The following is a 17686-nucleotide window of genomic DNA, read 5'->3' on the forward strand; positions in this document are numbered from 1 at the left end:
GATGGATGGAAGAATCCCTCCCCATCTTCTTTTATTACAGTTGGCACTATGTCTGAGGATACAACTATGTGGAAATTGAGTCATATCAAATGCTTGTTCATTAAGCTTATTTGTGACCAGTAGTTACACTTATCCTGAAGGATCATGAGGTCTTTTTCTACAGTCAGTCTTCTATGTTTCTATGTTTCTATTATTCCATGGGTGGGCAAAGTTGGCTCTTCTATGACTTGTGGACTTCAACTTCCAGAATTTCTGTGCCAATCATGCTAGCTCAGGAATTTTGGGAGTTGAAGTCCACATGTCATAGAAGAGCCAACTTTGCCTATTCCATTCTAAGCACTGGATGATGGACCCGACAGGAAGGGGTTACCTCCTCTGTTATCAAGGAGGTATAGCTAAACAAAAATTTTCCTACATGTTTCTTTGTTGCAGGATGTTGTATGGTGTTATCACATTCATTGCTTGGAAATACAAAACTACACCTCAAAAAAATTACAAGGAAACAGCAACACATAAACAAAATATAATCACTGATGATTTGTTAACAGCCGGACTCTGAGCTTCTTTTTTTCCTATCCTAAAGAAGATGATTGGCTGGCAGACAATCTGCAGAAGCCAGGTATGATGTGCCACGTATGATGGTGTTCTCAAATACCAGGAGCAAAGTTTTAGTTTGGTCCTGCTTTCTCACTAGCCTGTCATCTCAATAAAATTCAGTGTTACCACTTCCTTCTTCTGATAGTTCTTTCAATTAGGAAAATATCTGCCTAAGCCTCCCCAGAATGTTAATTTGTCTTTCAAAACAGTTCACTCTTTACCATATCCCCATCAAGGTCATTTTCCTTCCTCTCTGCATGTATCCTCCATGCATACATCCCCTAAAAGATAGCCTAAGAAGGAGGCACATAATCTTGAGGGTTGCATCTCAGCACTTCTCACTGGAAAAATCATAATGGGATTAGAGGCATAAACAAAATATAAAGAATGAGAGCAAAAGTAACTCAAAATTAATGTAATGAAAACCTAGCCTCTTCTCCACTTCCTTCTGTAAAAGGTATTACCTAAAACGACTTTCGGAAGTTAGCCTGATGACTGAACAGAAAGCAAAATTCTAAACAGAACCAGAAATTATGAATTTATGGGAAACATAAAGTAATTCCCAATGACATACATGAACTATTTTGCATTTTGAATGCTTGATTTAGTCCCAGACGCATCAGAGAATCTGCAACATTGACTTTTCTCAGTGTCTCCATTTTTCTGATCCATTCCTTTGGAAACTCACCCAGGCCATGTGCAGCCGCAATTGCTCTTCCACCAACTATGGATGTGCTTCATTTATCCTAATACCTGCTGAACAAAGTTCCCATTATGTTTCTGCCTAAGTTCTTGGTTTTCATGTAAAAAGATAGCCAAGTATATCCTCTTGCTGTGATGTAATTCTCTCTTAGTGCTGGTGTAGTAATGAGAATGACAGATGGTGGTTTCAAATCCATAGCCTGGTGGGGCTGTCTTGGTGTATATGGCTCTACTTATGTAGAAATAGGCAGAGGAGATTGAAAGAAACTTGAGGACCAGGAACATATGGAACATTTGTTCCAGAAGACTGACAATGGGCTCAAAGCTGTTCCTAGACACAAATCTTCCTAGACACAAATCTCATGAATCAGCTTCATGGCTGTTTCAAGTCATACTGTTTGGAATGTTTGATACCGATGGGCCACCTTATTAAAGAATTGAGCCGGGCATGGAATCAACTTTCTTCCATCTAGATTAAAAGAAATTTCTGCTAAAAACATTGAGTGTCTGTTTTGTGAACCATTATAGCCCATTTCTTTTTAAATTCTACATTTACCCAAAAGATAATGTGCTTCTTTTGCCAATTTACTTAACAGACAATTATTTGTATTATAATGTTGCACACCGCCCTGAGTTGCTTCAAGAAGGGCAGCATAGAAATCTAATAAATAAATAAAGCAGAGTCAATACATATATAGGATATACCATTCATAGATTGCTAAGGTGACAGGTATTGAGAAATCCTACTAGTTGCTCGAAAGTTGGACTAAAAGACAGCATTGAGGCACTGATCATAGCAACAGAAGAACAGGCACTAAGCATCAGATCCATAGAAACAGTGGTCTACCAATTAGACAGGAGTCAACATACAGAGTATACAGAGAGACTTTGGAGACAATACAACATGTAGTGGCAAGATATAAAATTCTGTCTGTAACAACAGGCATTGGAAGTCACAACCAGCTAGCTGGCATTGTATACAGGAACATCTGCACAGTGCATGGGCCAGACATTTTCATTTCTGGATTGCTTTCCATGATTGTATTTACCAAGGAAAATAGGTGGCAGAAGACTTTTGCAAGTGAAGCAGACAGTGGAAGAAGAGAAGCTGACTATGTGAAGGAGAGCAAAGAGTCAGTGTTGATGGAGGTCAACAATAGGAAGCTTCCCAAGGTGAAGCAAACCCTAGGACCAGTACAGAAAAACTGTAAATCAATGCCGTATGGACAGTTGGCGGAACAAAGCATTGCATGGCCAGTTCTTGGAGAAGATTGAAGGCAAAGTGGATAAAGAAAAGACCTGGTCATGGCTTACAAGTGGAACACTCAAAAAGGAGACAGAAGGACTAATACTGGCGGCACAAGAACAGGCCATTAGAACAAATGCTGTCAAAGCCAGAATTGAAAAATCAACAGACGATCCAAAGTGCAGACTCTGTAAAGAAACAAATGAAACAATCAATCACATACTTAGCTGCTGCAAAAAGATCGCACAGACTGACTACAAGCATAGACACGATGCTGTGGCACAAATGATCCACTGGAACTTGTGCCAGAACTACCATCTACCAGTGGCAAAGAACTGGTGGGATCATAAGCCCGAAAAAGTGGTCGAAAATGAGCAAGCAAAACTACTGTGGGACTTCCGACTTCAGACTGACCAAATTCCGAAGCATAACACACCAGACATCCTGATTGTGGAGAAAAAGAAAGCATGGATCATCGACATCGCAATCCCAGGAGACAGCAGAATTGAGGAGAATCAGCTAGAGAAATTAATGAAATACGAAGATCTAAAAATCGAGCTGCAACGACTCTGGCATAAGTGGTCCCAGTGGTACTTGGTACACTGGGTGCAGTACCAAAGGATCTCAGCAGACATTTGAAAACCATTGGAACTGACAAAATCTCCATCTGTCAATTGCAAAAGGCCGCTTTACTGGGATCAGCAAACATAATTCGCCGTTACATCACGCAGTCCTAGGTGCTTGGGAAGCACCCGAATGATGATGAAATATGAAATCCAACATAGTGATCTCTTTTGCTGTGTTGTATTGACATAATAATAATAATTTATTAGATTTGTATGCTGCCCCTCTCCACAGTCTTGGAGAGATATGGAATGTCATGTTGAAGGAACAAGAGAGCTAAAAAGATGAAGTGCCACACATCCTTACACTCCAATCCTATACATACTTTCAGGCAAATCGTGTTGAACTGACTATATTCACAAATATTGCTAGCTTCAAGATACCTTAATGTGACATATGTCCTTGTTTTTGTGATATATAAACCATAGTTTGTGTTTCAGCATTGTAGATGAATCGTTTAGCTTGTTCAAACAATTATACCAACAAGCCAGGGGTGGATTTTAATTTACCTCATTGCCAGTTTGCTTCCTCCTGTACCGTACATGTGCCTGGGCAGTGCCAAAAAAATCTGGAAAAAATATAATTAAAAAAGCCCAAAACAAGATGGCAACCACATGCACAATGCCAGAAAGTCACCTTCTGCACATGCTCAGAAGAAAAGAAATAATTTTAAAAAAAGAGATGGCGCTGACCAGAATCGCACCAACTGAGCTGGTTCCGTGACGTCATCATGATGTCACCAGCGGGTCACTACCAGTTCCAAACTGGAAGGAATCTACCTCAGCAACAAGCCATTTAAATTAAGTATGTTTTAAGAAAATGAATTCAGTCAATGGAGTTACTTCTGAGTAGGTAAATGGAAAATTATAAGAGGTTAGAATAAATGGTGAATAATGGAGCCTGTCCAGAATATGTCAGTGTTCTTTTACAGTCCTCTTTCTGCCATATCTAGCATCCCAGGAAGAAGATACTGAAGAGGTGAATCCATTTATGGAACCCATTTCAAATTGTTGCCCCCGTATCTTGGTTGCTGCCAACTCCCCCCTCCACTCCACCCACCCCCATTAGTCTATATGCACACAAATACATGTACTGTACACCCATCCCCTTTTGTTTTGATATTGGCAAATTTAAATTAATGAGAAATCTTGACAAAGTGCTACTAGATATGTTATTAAAGCCATTAGTAGTAGGCCACATGATACATAACCTGTCAAGTCTCCAGTATTCACTAACATGATTATCAAAGCAGAGGAACATTACTTCTTAATGACATTTCCTATCACTGCTCCTGAAGAGATACCCCAGGACATGATAATCAGAAAACCATGTAGTCACAAAATGAGACACAGTATAAAAGCCAGTTCAGGAAAAATACACATTTTGCCTGGAAATTAAACCTTCCTATTTGCCCTGCTAGGTGTTAAGGTGATGGAAAGGAGAAATGTATTGTGAAATATTTATTGGATAAAGTCCATTTCAGGTAAATGGAGCTTCAAAATGAAATGTTGGTAAAGGTTATTATTATATTCATTAAACCTTTGCATGTGAAACGTTTATGGAGCAATTTACAGAGATGATATGCTTAATAACCCAAAAGAATTTTAGTACATGCCATTCAAGTTACATGTCAAAAGAGGTTCAAGGTGTCTATTATTATCCTAGATATTTTTAATGACATTGGTTTGGTCTCTCTGAATGACAACAGTTATAAGAGAAATGCAAGATGTTGCTTTTTATTATTTAGTGTGCTTCTGAGTGGTAGTAATTCCCAGGGTTTTGTACTTTCATGATTGAAGTATCATGACCCTAGATAAGAAAGGATTGCGGCGCAGGCGGAGTAACAGTCGGACACAAGGTATGGGTATAAATAGGGTCACTTTTATTAAACCAACTCAAATTAACTATTTAACCAAATAAACCCACGTGACCTGCAGGGGTGCATAAATCAAATGGGGGTGGAGTTAACTTTCCAACAACCTCAACTGAGCAACTCTAGGGCGAAAGCTCCTTGCCTGGGTGCAGGGTCATGGTAAAATTACACCTGCCCCCTGCCCCTTGCCACGCCCCCACGGCGTGTGGGATGGCTCGCCACTGGTCTCTGATAATCCCTAGGCAGCGATCCACAGGAGCGACCCCCTCCCCGAACCCAGGCCGGTCGAGCCCTGTAATCCGAGAAGGAGATCGCCCCTCACCTCAGTAGAGGTGCCCCTAAAGGAGATCACACAGTTGCTGCTTACGCCCATTTCCGCCCCCTATCGGCCACAGCAGGGGGTGAAATTATAAATTTATTCCCCCTGCTCCCCCCCCTGCACATGAATGTGCAGGCACCTCTGCAGGTCTGCTATGAATTTGTCATTCCCCTCTTCTGTCAAATGTACCCCGTCCCGTCCGAATAAGGCTAACTGGGATGCTCTGAAGTTGGGGTGATCTATCACTCCACCCCCCGTCTGGAGTACCCATTTCTTCGCTGCTCTGTTGACCCTCTTCCTGGCATCATCCCCCGCCTTGGGATCTTTGGCATGCCTCCAGCACCTCCGTGGTAATATATTGTACCACAACACGCTTGTGTCAGGCCACCTTTCCCAATTCACCAGCGCCAGGTGGTTGCCACCAGTGTGCCACACCAAACAATCTGGGTCTGGCCCCTCACTGCTCCCAACTTCACAACGGAAGAGGCCCGTCAAACGGAGACCTCCGAGCTCAAGCCTTTCCACTGAAGCCCCAGTGACTCAGCATCCTCCATATTCCTGAAGATCATGTTGCAGCTGCACATCCAGCCGCCATGCCACGCAGTGGCCGCAGTTTGCTACTGTGGGCAACGGAAGGGCAGCTCTTTCGCACCTCGCGCGTAATAAAGTGGAGCAGGGCCAGGACCTAGAGAAACGATAAGAATAACAAGACAGTGTTAGCCACCCGCTCCCAAAACGCTTGTACTCAGGTACTCTGAATCTATGTCAGGAAAACCCATTGACTTCCATCCGCCACCGGATTCATTACTTTGCTGAGAACTTCTTGAAAACCGCATTCAGCATTGCTGGGGAATACCACCCGATATCCTGCCAATCCTCCTGTAACGGCCCCTAACTGTTATTTGCTCAGTGGAGGCCTGTCTTATGGTACAAAGGGGACCATTGCCTAGCTTCCTCGCTATACAGTGGACTGAGTCCAACATACCCAGGCATATGTCCTTGTTTGATACACCTGGCCAGTGATCCATCCACCCTCTGCGTTACTGCTCCGTCGCTGTGCGCAACCAACGGGGCTCCCGCAGCCCCCAATTTAACATCGGTTTGCTGGCCCAGGGAACCTATGCATGATCCACTACTATGCGATCATGACAGCACCTTGCCATACATACCCTATCCCAAAGGCCATTTTTTGTTTTTGTTTTTTTGTTTTTGTTTTTGACTGTCGTGTGAAACGGCCTCGTTGGGTGAGGATCTGGCCAACGGCCTCGTTGGGTGAGGATCTGGGTCCCATCCAATGCCGCTGCCCCTGAGACTGGGTAATGTATAGCGGCTTACTAATTTCTCCCCAATCTGAGTCCTTTCCTTGGACCATCTCTTGATCATTCCCCCTATCCTCCAATAGTTAGCCACCGGGGCTTTTGTTAGGAGAGCTAAGCCCCCCTGTTGCCCCTATACGATGGCATGTAACCGTGTGGTCCAACCTGCACTCCTTTGCTGGAGCGATGGTGCCGTCCACCAATTCTGGGTACCCTGCGCCCCAACCTATGCCATGTGGCTGCCAACCACCTGACCATGCCCACATACTCCCTGTGAACAGACTGGGCCTCCTGTTGCTGTCCCGCTTCCCTCCCCCGCTGGACCAGCTGTACCCCAGTCGCAGACCCATGTTCCTGTATTCCTCTCAGGAAGTCACAATACTCTTCTTCCCGCCTTAAAATGCCAGGGAGATGAGCCAATATGCTCCATGGCCCTGCTCGCTCCCCCAGGGAGTAGAATAGTTGCAAGAAATTTATGCAGATAAGCAAAGGCCCCTGCAAATGCTGTCTTTACCGTCAGCGCATGAATTAGCTTTACCAACATGACTTAATCAATATAACCATAATATTAATGGTAACATCCTGACACCCCGACTCCAATATTGCTTCCGATAATAACCTTTTATAAATTATTATTCACTGAAACAATTAATATAATGTTTAATAACTCATCTTAAGTTAAAAACAACTCAAGCGTGAATTTGATTCAGATGACCGCAAAACTTAGCGTTCGTGCAAGCCCCCCATTCCAGTAAATGACTACACCATCTCTCTGAACAAATTAAAGGGGCTGCGAGAAACTAACTAATTTATTTATTTATTTATTCAACTATTATGCCGCCCTTTTCCCTAGACCCCTGGCGGCTCACAACATGTCAGCCATAGCACTTTTCACACAGAGCCCGGCTATTGCCCCCACAATCCGGTTCCTCATTGCTTACTCCTGAGGGAATTAACCAGAGATTAGGAGATTTCCCAACCTTCAGCATGGTAGTGACATGGGGGTCTGCAGGCTGTAGTTATGATATTAATAGTATCTTTCAGTTTTGTTCGTACTGAAAAAGGCCTGCTACCAACTGCACCCGTACTGTTATAGTCGTCAGTACAACTTGACATTTGGACACGTGGCAATTCAGAATATTAGTAGTGAGGAGCAACCAACAGTCATGCCTATAGTGGTAGAGACCTACCCCAGTGTCGAGGGCAATATTAGGGCTTTACCCCTAAAACATCCTATAAGGGAATAAATGCCTCCCTGGTGAAATGTCCCTCGTACCAATGTCTGGTTCTCCTTATGGTTCTTGTCCCAAATGGAACTGCCATAGCATACAACATGTTCAGAGTATCCTGAATTATTTGCCCCATTGCCCAAATGGCCATTGCCCATTTTACTATCTCCCCATGTAATAAGGTCAACAGGTACCTCGTATGGACCATGTGCCCTGGCCGAATTGGCCAATGATAGAAACATAGAAGACTGATGGCAGGAAAAAGACCCCATGGTCCCTCCAGTCTGCCCCCACACTATTTCCCGTACTTTATCCTACAATGGATATGTTTATCCCAGGCATGTTTAAATTCAGCCACTGTGTATCCACTGCCCATGTCTGCTGGACGTTTGTTCCAAGGATCAACCACTCTTTCAATAAAACCATAAAATAATAAATGATAAAAATATCAATAACATACAAGGCACCCAAGCAGACAGTGCTCGCAGACACCCTCCAATCTGATAGAGACGTAAGCCTTTATAGTGAGCGACTGTGCCTAACCTGCTTACTGCCAGGGTATATATGTGTGTGTTCCAGGCTTTGCCCTAAACTCGGGAAGGGTGGCAACTGCCATGTGGGTAATCCCCTTCCTCGCAATGAGGGCATAGTAATGCTGTTGTCCAGCTAAATTACTGGTATCTAGCTCGTAAATCCCATAAAATTAAAATAAAATATATCCTTTATAATAATAGTAATAATAATCATAATAACAATTCATTAAGTTTGTATGTCGCCACCCCCTGCCGACAATATATCTATCATTGTAGCGGTGATTAACTCTTTGTGCATCCAGTAAGCTGAGAAACCCAGCATTTGGCCTATACCAGACCATTAGCTTGCAGACACGAGCCTTGTTTCTCTCATTTGTAAACACTAAACCCACTGTTAGTATTAAACTGATAGAATGAATTAATAGTAGATTAAATAAAACTGAACCCAGTGGTTCAATCAATCCAACCACTTAATCAGATGAAGCTTCCTAAAAGGTGAGGTAAATAGCTCCTCCATCAACCACTGTATTAATCCATATCTCCAGTGTAAGTTCCTCCTGAATCTAGTGGATTAATAATAATTATTACTTTATTTATTTATTTATTTATTTATTTATTTATTTATTTATTCAATTCATTGTTCAATAAATCAGTCAAGATTGAAATGCATCATATCTAATAACTGGGGTCGCCATATTATCACTGCAAGAATAGATCGGGGAATAAATAGTTCAATATTGCACTGTAATCGATAAATTGCTCATTTGTCACGAAATTGGGGGGGGGGGGCAATCCAATTGTAATTTTACGACCAATTAATAAATCCCCCGCCCTCCAGGCTGCCGTGACTCCACCAAAGTAATCCTGTGGGTTTCAGTGAACCAAACCACTTCTGCCCACAGCTAGAACTATTCTCCTTACCGATCAATATCATTATGACATGATTTATACGTAATAATAATAATAATAATTTATTAGATTTGTATGCCTCCCCTCTCCGAAGACTCGGGGCGGCTCACATCAAATGCTGTGTACTATAAATGTATATTGGCAAGAGGCAACAAACATGTAAACCTCTCCTACACCAGAGAAACGGGGCCCCAAGCAGTGTCTGCCTGGTGAGTGCTAAGGGGGAGGGGCCGCCGGGAGGCAAGAAAAAAAAACCCGGCGCCGCGCAGAGTCATGACCCCGAAATCGGCTGCAAAAAACAACTACGTGGGGGAGGGGAGAACGGCCTCTCCGCTGCTGTCGCCCACTCCCTAGCGATCGCCCCGGCCTCCCCGCCCCGAAACGCTCCAGGCGCTTAGCCCGCAGGGCCGAGAGAGCCCTGGATCACCTGCCCGGGTGGCACACAGGCCCGGAAAACACAAACCCAGCCGGCAAGCCGTCGCAGCCCACGCATGCCCTGCCGCCATATACACAAGGTTGGGGGGGAGGGCACCGGCCCACGGCAGCCATCTGACCCCCTCCCCCCCTTTCCCAAGCAAGCAAACCAGGCAGGCAAAAAAACGGCGAATCCCCCAAGTTCCCGCCAGCGTTGTCCTGCGCGCTGCCGGCAACGAAGAAGGAGAGGTGACGTCGCCATCCTGATGGGCACCCGGTGAACAGCATGTTCCCGGGCGCTGGATGCCGCCGCCCCCCGCAAACCCGAGCTGCCCCCGGCGATCGCCATCGATCCCAGGGGCTTCGCAAGGGCACCGTCCTCCGCTTCCTCATTCCTCCCGTCGGGGAGAAAAGGCTTGCTGGTCCCCCCTTGCCGGTCCATCCTGCGGTGAGATCGGGGGCAAGAGATGTCTCACGCTGCCGGGCGAAGAGGACTGCGCCGCGAGGCAGCCCCTTTTATAGGGCTGCCTCCCTCTCGCCCGGCCGATGGTGCCCAGCGCATCCCAAACTCGTCACTGCGACCCCCGGGGACAACGTGGGGGCCGCAGGCTCCGCCCACAACATGGCAGCCTCCTTCCCCGGCCGCGCCGCAACCCACGCCGGCTGGTAAGTCGCCAGCGGCATAGTAAAAGTGGTAAAAATATCTACTGTGTCTCCATTTACTGGCAACCCTGGTCATTTGGAAATATTGAGAGTATCATCATTGTTTTCAGTTATCATTCTATATTGTACTATTAGTCCTTAATACATGATATGCAATAGTTCAGTGCACAATCAGATTCAATATCTATATCCATAATGTCCAGGATCATAAAGCAAGTGATCCAAAATCTGTTATTTTCTTCTAGATTGCAGAATCCTTGATAATAATGCAATGAAATTTTTAAAAAGCAATGAGACAAACTGCTGAGTAGGTTACTACAAATACATTGCATAAATGGTGATCCGAAAATAGTATATTAAAAGAATCTGGAAAATACTAGCAGTCCAAAATGGAAAATCCAGATAATTTTAGTATTTGAGATCTTGCCAATTACTGAATTTGACACTAATTTTGTTCCTTTCTTGATCATCTTTTCCTTTCTAAATTGTGATCCCACCCACATTCTATTGAAAGGGGCATCCAACCATGCACATTTGTCTGTAATTTAATACTGAAATGTGTCTGGTGTATAATCCAACACAAAATATAGGACACCCATGTAGAACAGGCAATATGTAAACCATGTAAACAAAAGGCTAAACTACTGATGAAGCCAGAAAATCTCAGCCATGCATACAGATTACTGTATTTTCTCAAGTGCTATGATCTTTGAAGATAATCCCAAATATTAATGCAATAAGCTCTGCTCCCTCAACCATGGAAGTTTAACACTGAATTACCGGTATACCAAAATCATGCAGCAGAAAGAAACTGAAGTCCAGACTCCTAATTTGATGCCTGAAAACAATCTGTCAAAATCTCTTAAGTACCTCTAACATAAGAATACCCAAGGATGAGTACTCAGAAGGAAGAAGTATTGTTACCTGTGGCCACATAATTTCTTCTAGTCAGGTTGCATAAATATATTATACTGCTACTATTGATTTAACTACTAGCTATTTATTTTAAAGGTTGCATGGGTTGGCTAGATAAAACTCAAACAGCTTCACTCAATATATTAATTAAGGTTTCCAAAATATTTAATGTTCACAAATCTCACACCAGTTGCTTAGCAATCATTTCCCCCGAAAGTTCAATTTATCTTCCCAGTTTTCAAGCCCAGAATCATAGATAGGTTCCTACCGGTTCTAATCAGTTCTTTGGGAATTGCAGTAGTAGAACCTCGAGGAGATGATGGCATGAGCGACTGTGAGAAGAGACTCCCTATCCAGATAGGTGCACTAAGTGAACCTGTGCAAATGCCCACCTTTGCTAAAGCCAAAAGATGATGTTCCAAGCTCAGGTGTGGATCAAGGAGTATGCCCAAGTTATTAACCCTCTCCGAGGGGGTCAAACATTCCCCCTCAGGGTAATGGGTGGACAGATAGAATTGTCTCTGGGAGGCAAAACCCACAGCCATTCCACCTTGTCAAGGTGGATCTTGAGCCTGTGAACAGCCATCCAGACTCTCACAGCCCCCAGACACTGGCACATCACCAATTGCTAGTTTCCACTGGGCATTACCACTTCATAATGCCCAGTGTCCATTTCCCCCCAATTTTATTCCTCACTAAAAGATCAAGATAGCAGCTGCAATGTCCATTTTTTAATGCCTGAATATAGGTGGAGCTCCAGTAATAACATTGTGGTTGCCTTTTTGATTTTTGGGATCACATAGGGGATAATCTCTGTATCCCTTGGGAAAGCAAAAAAGGTTTAGGGTTACACTGAAGAAGTTTTACCTGGTGGATTGGGAAGCATTAAGTCCCAGAGCTCACTGTAACAGCATTGCCAAAAAGGAATTAAGAATTGTTAACCTAATTTTGAGAAGCTTCTTCTCCAGTAACATTGTATTGCTAACTAGGACATACAAAACATTTACCACACCAGCTCATCTGCCTGGAATCCACACTATATATAGGACATTAATATGATTGAGCGGGTCCAGATGTATTTCATGTGAAGAGTACTCCACTCGTCTATTCATAATAGACTCCCTTATGCCACCAGGCTTGAAATGTTGGGCTTGGACAATCTGGAACTGTGCCGCCTGCAATCTGATCTAAGCACATTATACAAAATTGTCTGCTGCAACATCTTGCCTGTCAGTGATGTCTTCAGCTTCAACCTCAATAATACGAGAGCCGCCAAAAAAGTAATGCACCACATTTTTTTTCTTCAACAATTTATTGAACATAATGAAACTTACACACAAGAAAGAATGATGTTTCTTCTACACTCCCTATTTTTCCACATAATCTCCATCCTGTTGTTTGGCCTTCCTCCAGCGAGACACAAGGGCGTGTATGCCCTGTTGGTACTAGTCCTTGTTCTGGTCACGAAGCCATTTCTGCACTGTGCGAATCAATTCTAATGGCCTCACCCTCTGTGCCCAGAGACTAACTGTACTTGTGTCGTCTGCAGATTCTCCATAAACTGTACACAAATGTTTGTGAATGTTTCCAACAGTTTCTTTCCCCGCAGTGAAAAATTCAATGACGACATGCTGCTTGTAATGTACATCACTTATAGATGCCATTTCAAAACACTGGTGCAGCTGCGCTATCTGTCTGAAGAGAGGTAAAATTTACACATGCACTCCTGACAATGCAAATAATGTATATGTAAAGTTTCGCATTCATACCATTACTGTAGGCTGAGAAAAAAAAGTGGTGCATTACCTTCTGGGTGACCCTTGTGACCCCGGGCAAACAATTGATAAATTCAAGGTAAACCACTCCAAACTCGATTGCAGAAAACTAGGACTTCAACAACAGAGTGGTCAATGCCTGGAATGCTCTGCCTGACACCATTGTTACATCCTCAAACCCTCACAGCTTCAACCTTAAACTGTTTACTGTGGATCTCATCCCATTCTTAAGAGGTCCGTAAAGGGGGCGTGCATAAGTGCACTAGCGGGCCTATTGTCTCTCTCCTACTGTCTCCATTTATTTGTATTCCTTTCCTTCATCTCCATGTTCATATTTATACCTACTATTTTGTACATGTTTGACAAACAAACACATATTATTCACAATTTTCATGCCTTGTAGGTCTGCCTTTGAAGACAAACTGCTTCCAGGATTGGAGAAAATATTCATCATATCACTCTGGTTCAATGTTATTCAAACTTGGCAATTTTAAGACATGTAGACTGCAATTTCCAAAATTTGAAAGGTTGCGGTCCACATAACTTAAAATTGCCAATGCTGAGATATAATTCTCTAGTTAATTGATTCAATTAGATATACAGTATAGCAGGGAATAGTATTCAAAATAAGAATGCCAGTTTTCTCCATTACATAATGCTTCAACCATTTCTGGAGATTGAATTTTATTTATTATTATTTATTATTCAGATTTGTATGCCACCCAACTCTCAAGGGATTCTGGCCGGCTCACAACCTCACCTGGAGTCTTGCATTCAGTTTTGGTCACGCTACTTCAAAAGAGATATAGAAACTCTGGAAAAGGTACAGAAAAGAGCAACCAAAATGATAAGGGGACAAGAAACCAAGACATATGAAGAGAGGTTGCAGGAACTGGGCATGGATAGTCTAGTGAAAAGAATGGCCAGGAAGGACATGATAGCAATATACAGGTACTTAAAGGGTTACCATGGAGAGGAGGGGGTCACACTATTTTCCAGGGCACCAGTGGGCCAGACGAGGAACAATGGATGGAAGTTGACCAAGGAGAGATTCAACCTGGAAACAAGGAAGAACTTCCTGATGGTCAGAGCGATCAACCAATGGAACAGCCTGCCAGCGGAGGTTGTCAACGCCCCAATTCTCAATATATTCAAGAGGATATTGGACTGACATCTGGTTGGGGAGGTGTAGGGTTTCCTGATTGAGCAGGGGGTTGGACTTGATGACCTGCAAAGTCCCTTTCAACTCTAATAAATAAATAAATAAAAACCAAGGGACCAACCAAGGAAATCACTTCCTCCCCAAATGCATTTTTGCTTCCCTTTTCATCTAGGGAATGTCTACCAGAACAATTTAAGGCACTTTATTCTTTAAATGCCTGCCTTCTCCAAAAAGTCTGGAATTCATTTATAGCAGCTGGCAAGAAGCTTCCCACATCATCTTCCCCTCACCAGGTTGGTACAAACACAATTTGTTAGCTTGTTCCAGGGTTGGTTTTGGTGACTGATTGAGAAGGCTTGGAAAGCAATTTAGAGATTAGGAAAAGAGCTCAGAGAATTATGTGGCCTGTCCATAAATATGCCAGTGCAGCATATTTCAACATTGGCTTTTTCCAGATGCAAAGTTTTACTTCAGTGTAATGCCAGCTAAATGAAGGAGGAACAGATCCAGGTGAGACTGAAACCTTTTTCATTTGGGTTTCCTGAACAGACAATAAACCTAGAGGCAATGTTGACAGGAAATTCACTGAGTAGCCACTCTACTCACTGTACTGATTAGCTTAAAAACCCATAAATGATTGCTACGTTGAGAAATTCACCTTTTTCTCTGTGTATTTTATTCAACATTTCAAAGAAGACTTGTGTGAGGATTATGGTCCCATGAGTTGTATGTAGATGATTTTGACAAAGATGGATAGACATTAATCCCTAGCATCCTCAATGCTGTCTCCCCGAACTCCATTTTTACTGTTTAATGGTAACTCATCAGGGAGGAGTGACTTCTTACACATAAAGTCAAGTTTCTCCATAAAATAAGTACCACCATTGAGAAGAACCTCATCCTACCCTGCAGATGGACCTCTGTGTTCTGTTTTATGTTAAATCAGTTCAGGAGTATCTATGAGTGAAGTGTGACTTATAAAAAAGAATAATTGACTGAATAAGTACAGTGGTACCTCAAGATACGAATCCCTCGTCTTATGAACAACTCGTGATACAAACCCGGGGTTCAGAAAAATTTTGCTTCTTCTTACGAACTTTTTTTGAGTTATGAACTGGCGTTCGGAGACTGCTGGGAAGCCGCGCGGCTGTTTTAAAAGGTGACAGCCGGGCGGCGGGGCTTCCCAGAAGCCTCCCGAACGCCGGTTCGTAACTCGAACAAAGTTCGTAAGAAGAGGCAAAAATTTTCTGAACCCCGGGTTCGGTTCGGGAGGTTGCTGGGAAGCCCCCCAGCCCGGCTGTCACCTTTTAAAACAGCCGCGCCGCTTCCCAGCTGTGTTCCGAAGCCGAACGCGGAAGTTCGGCTTTGGCGTTCGGCTTCAGGAGACAGCTGGGAAGCGGCGCGGCTGTTTTAAAAGGTCGCAGCCGGCCTGGGGGGCTTGCCAGCACCCCCCCGAACCCAGGTTCAGGTTTCGGGGGGTGCTGGGAAGCCCCCCAGGCTGGCTGCGACCTTTTAAAACAGCCGCGCCGCTTCCCAGCTGTCTCCTGAAGCCGAACGCAGAAGTTTGGCTTTGGCGTTCGGCTTCAGGAGACAGCTGGGAAGCGGCACGGCTGTTGTAAAAGGTCACAGCCGGCCTGGGGGGCTTCCCAGCACCCCCACGAACCCGGGTTCGGGGTTCGGGGGGTGCTGGAAAGCCCCCCAGGCCGGCTGCGACCTTTTAAAACAGCCGCGCCGCTTCCTAGCTGTCTCCCGAAGCCGAACGCGGAAGTTCGGCTTTGACATTCGGCTTCAGGAGACAGCTGGGAAGCGGCGCGGCTGTTTTAAAAGGTCGCAGCCGGCCTGGGGGGCTTGCCAGCACCCCCGAACCCAGGTTCGGGTTTCGGGGGGGTGCTGGGAAGCCCCCCCAGGCCGGCTGCGACCTTTTAAAACAGCCGCGCTGCTTCCCAGCTGTCTCCTGAAGCCGAACGCAGAAGTTTGGCTTTGGCGTTCGGCTTCAGGAGACATCTGGGAAGCGGCACGGCTGTTTTAAAAGGTCGCAGCCGGCCCAGGGGGCTTCCCAGCACCCCCCCGAACCCGGGTTCGGGTTTCGGGGGGTGCTGGGAAGCCCCCCAGGCCGGCTGCGACCTTTTAAAACAGCCACGCCGCTTACTAGCTGTCTCCCGAAGCCGAACGCGGAAGTTCGGCTTTGACGTTCGGCTTCAGGAGACAGCTGGGAAGCGGCGCGGCTGTTTTAAAAGGTCGCAGCCGGCCTGGGGGGCTTGCCAGCACCCCCCCGAAACCCGAACCTGGGTTCGGGTGGGGTGCTCGGAAGCCCCCCGGGCCGGCTGTCACCTTTTAAAACAGCCGCGCCGCTTCCCAGCAGTCGCCGAAAGCCGTTTTTTTGCGGGGGTTTTTTGGTTGCACGGATTAATTGACTTTACATTGTTTCCTATGGGAAACAATGTTTCGTCTTACGAACCTTTCATCATACGAACCTCCTCCTTGCACCAATTAAGTTCGTATCATGAGGTATTACTGTAAATGAATGAATATGAATAATTAAATCTATTCTTTAAAGTTTCTTTTTCCACTATTCTATTACTCATTCCAGTGTGCTATAAGAGAGTCAAGGCAAAATATATTACTCATAGTGCTCAAATTAGAGTAGTTTAGCTACTTTGCATAATTACTTATGGCATTCTAGACTTAGCTATGATGAAGTAATGATGAAGCTTTGTTCAAATTTAATTGTGAATTTCTCTAATATGTCATGTCCAAGTTTCCACACAAATGAAAATGCAATTATCCATGAATATCTCATTTTCTGGACAGTCAGAATGCCATTATTATGTACACTGTACAAAGAAAGTTCACTGTATTTTTTACCAACATAAGGTTATATGGATATTTTCCTACAATGTCACCAGTAGCAAGAAAATGCCTACTTTCACCTCCCTACCTTTCCCCAAATTCAAATTAAATTTTAATAAATAAAAACTATACCAAGTACCCTGTTTATTCCAAAATAATACATCCCTTGATAATAAGCCCAAATGGGCTTTTTGATGGCCTGGCAATAAAGCCAAGTGCTTACTTCAGGGTTCAAAAAAAAGTATAAAAAATACACATGGTACAAAAAAATATTCTTGTTGGGTTTTTTGGTTTTTGTTTTTGTTTTGTTTTTTGCTTTAAATTCATGGCCATCTCTGGTCAAGTTTGGGAACAGATAGGAGATACTTAACCTCTCAAATCACTTGCTTTGTGAAATTAATCCTTCCAAAATAAGGATTAAAGCAAACTTTTTATGAATACAGTGATAACAATGTTAAACACATCCCCTTACAAAAAGGTAATTGGTAGAAGAATATGGTAACCCCATCCAATTTTTAGTACTGTATGCTCATTGCAAAATAAATATTATCTGCTCATG

The sequence above is a fragment of the Erythrolamprus reginae genome, chromosome 2 (assembly GCF_031021105.1).
Source record: "Erythrolamprus reginae isolate rEryReg1 chromosome 2, rEryReg1.hap1, whole genome shotgun sequence".
NCBI lineage: Eukaryota > Metazoa > Chordata > Lepidosauria > Squamata > Dipsadidae > Erythrolamprus > Erythrolamprus reginae.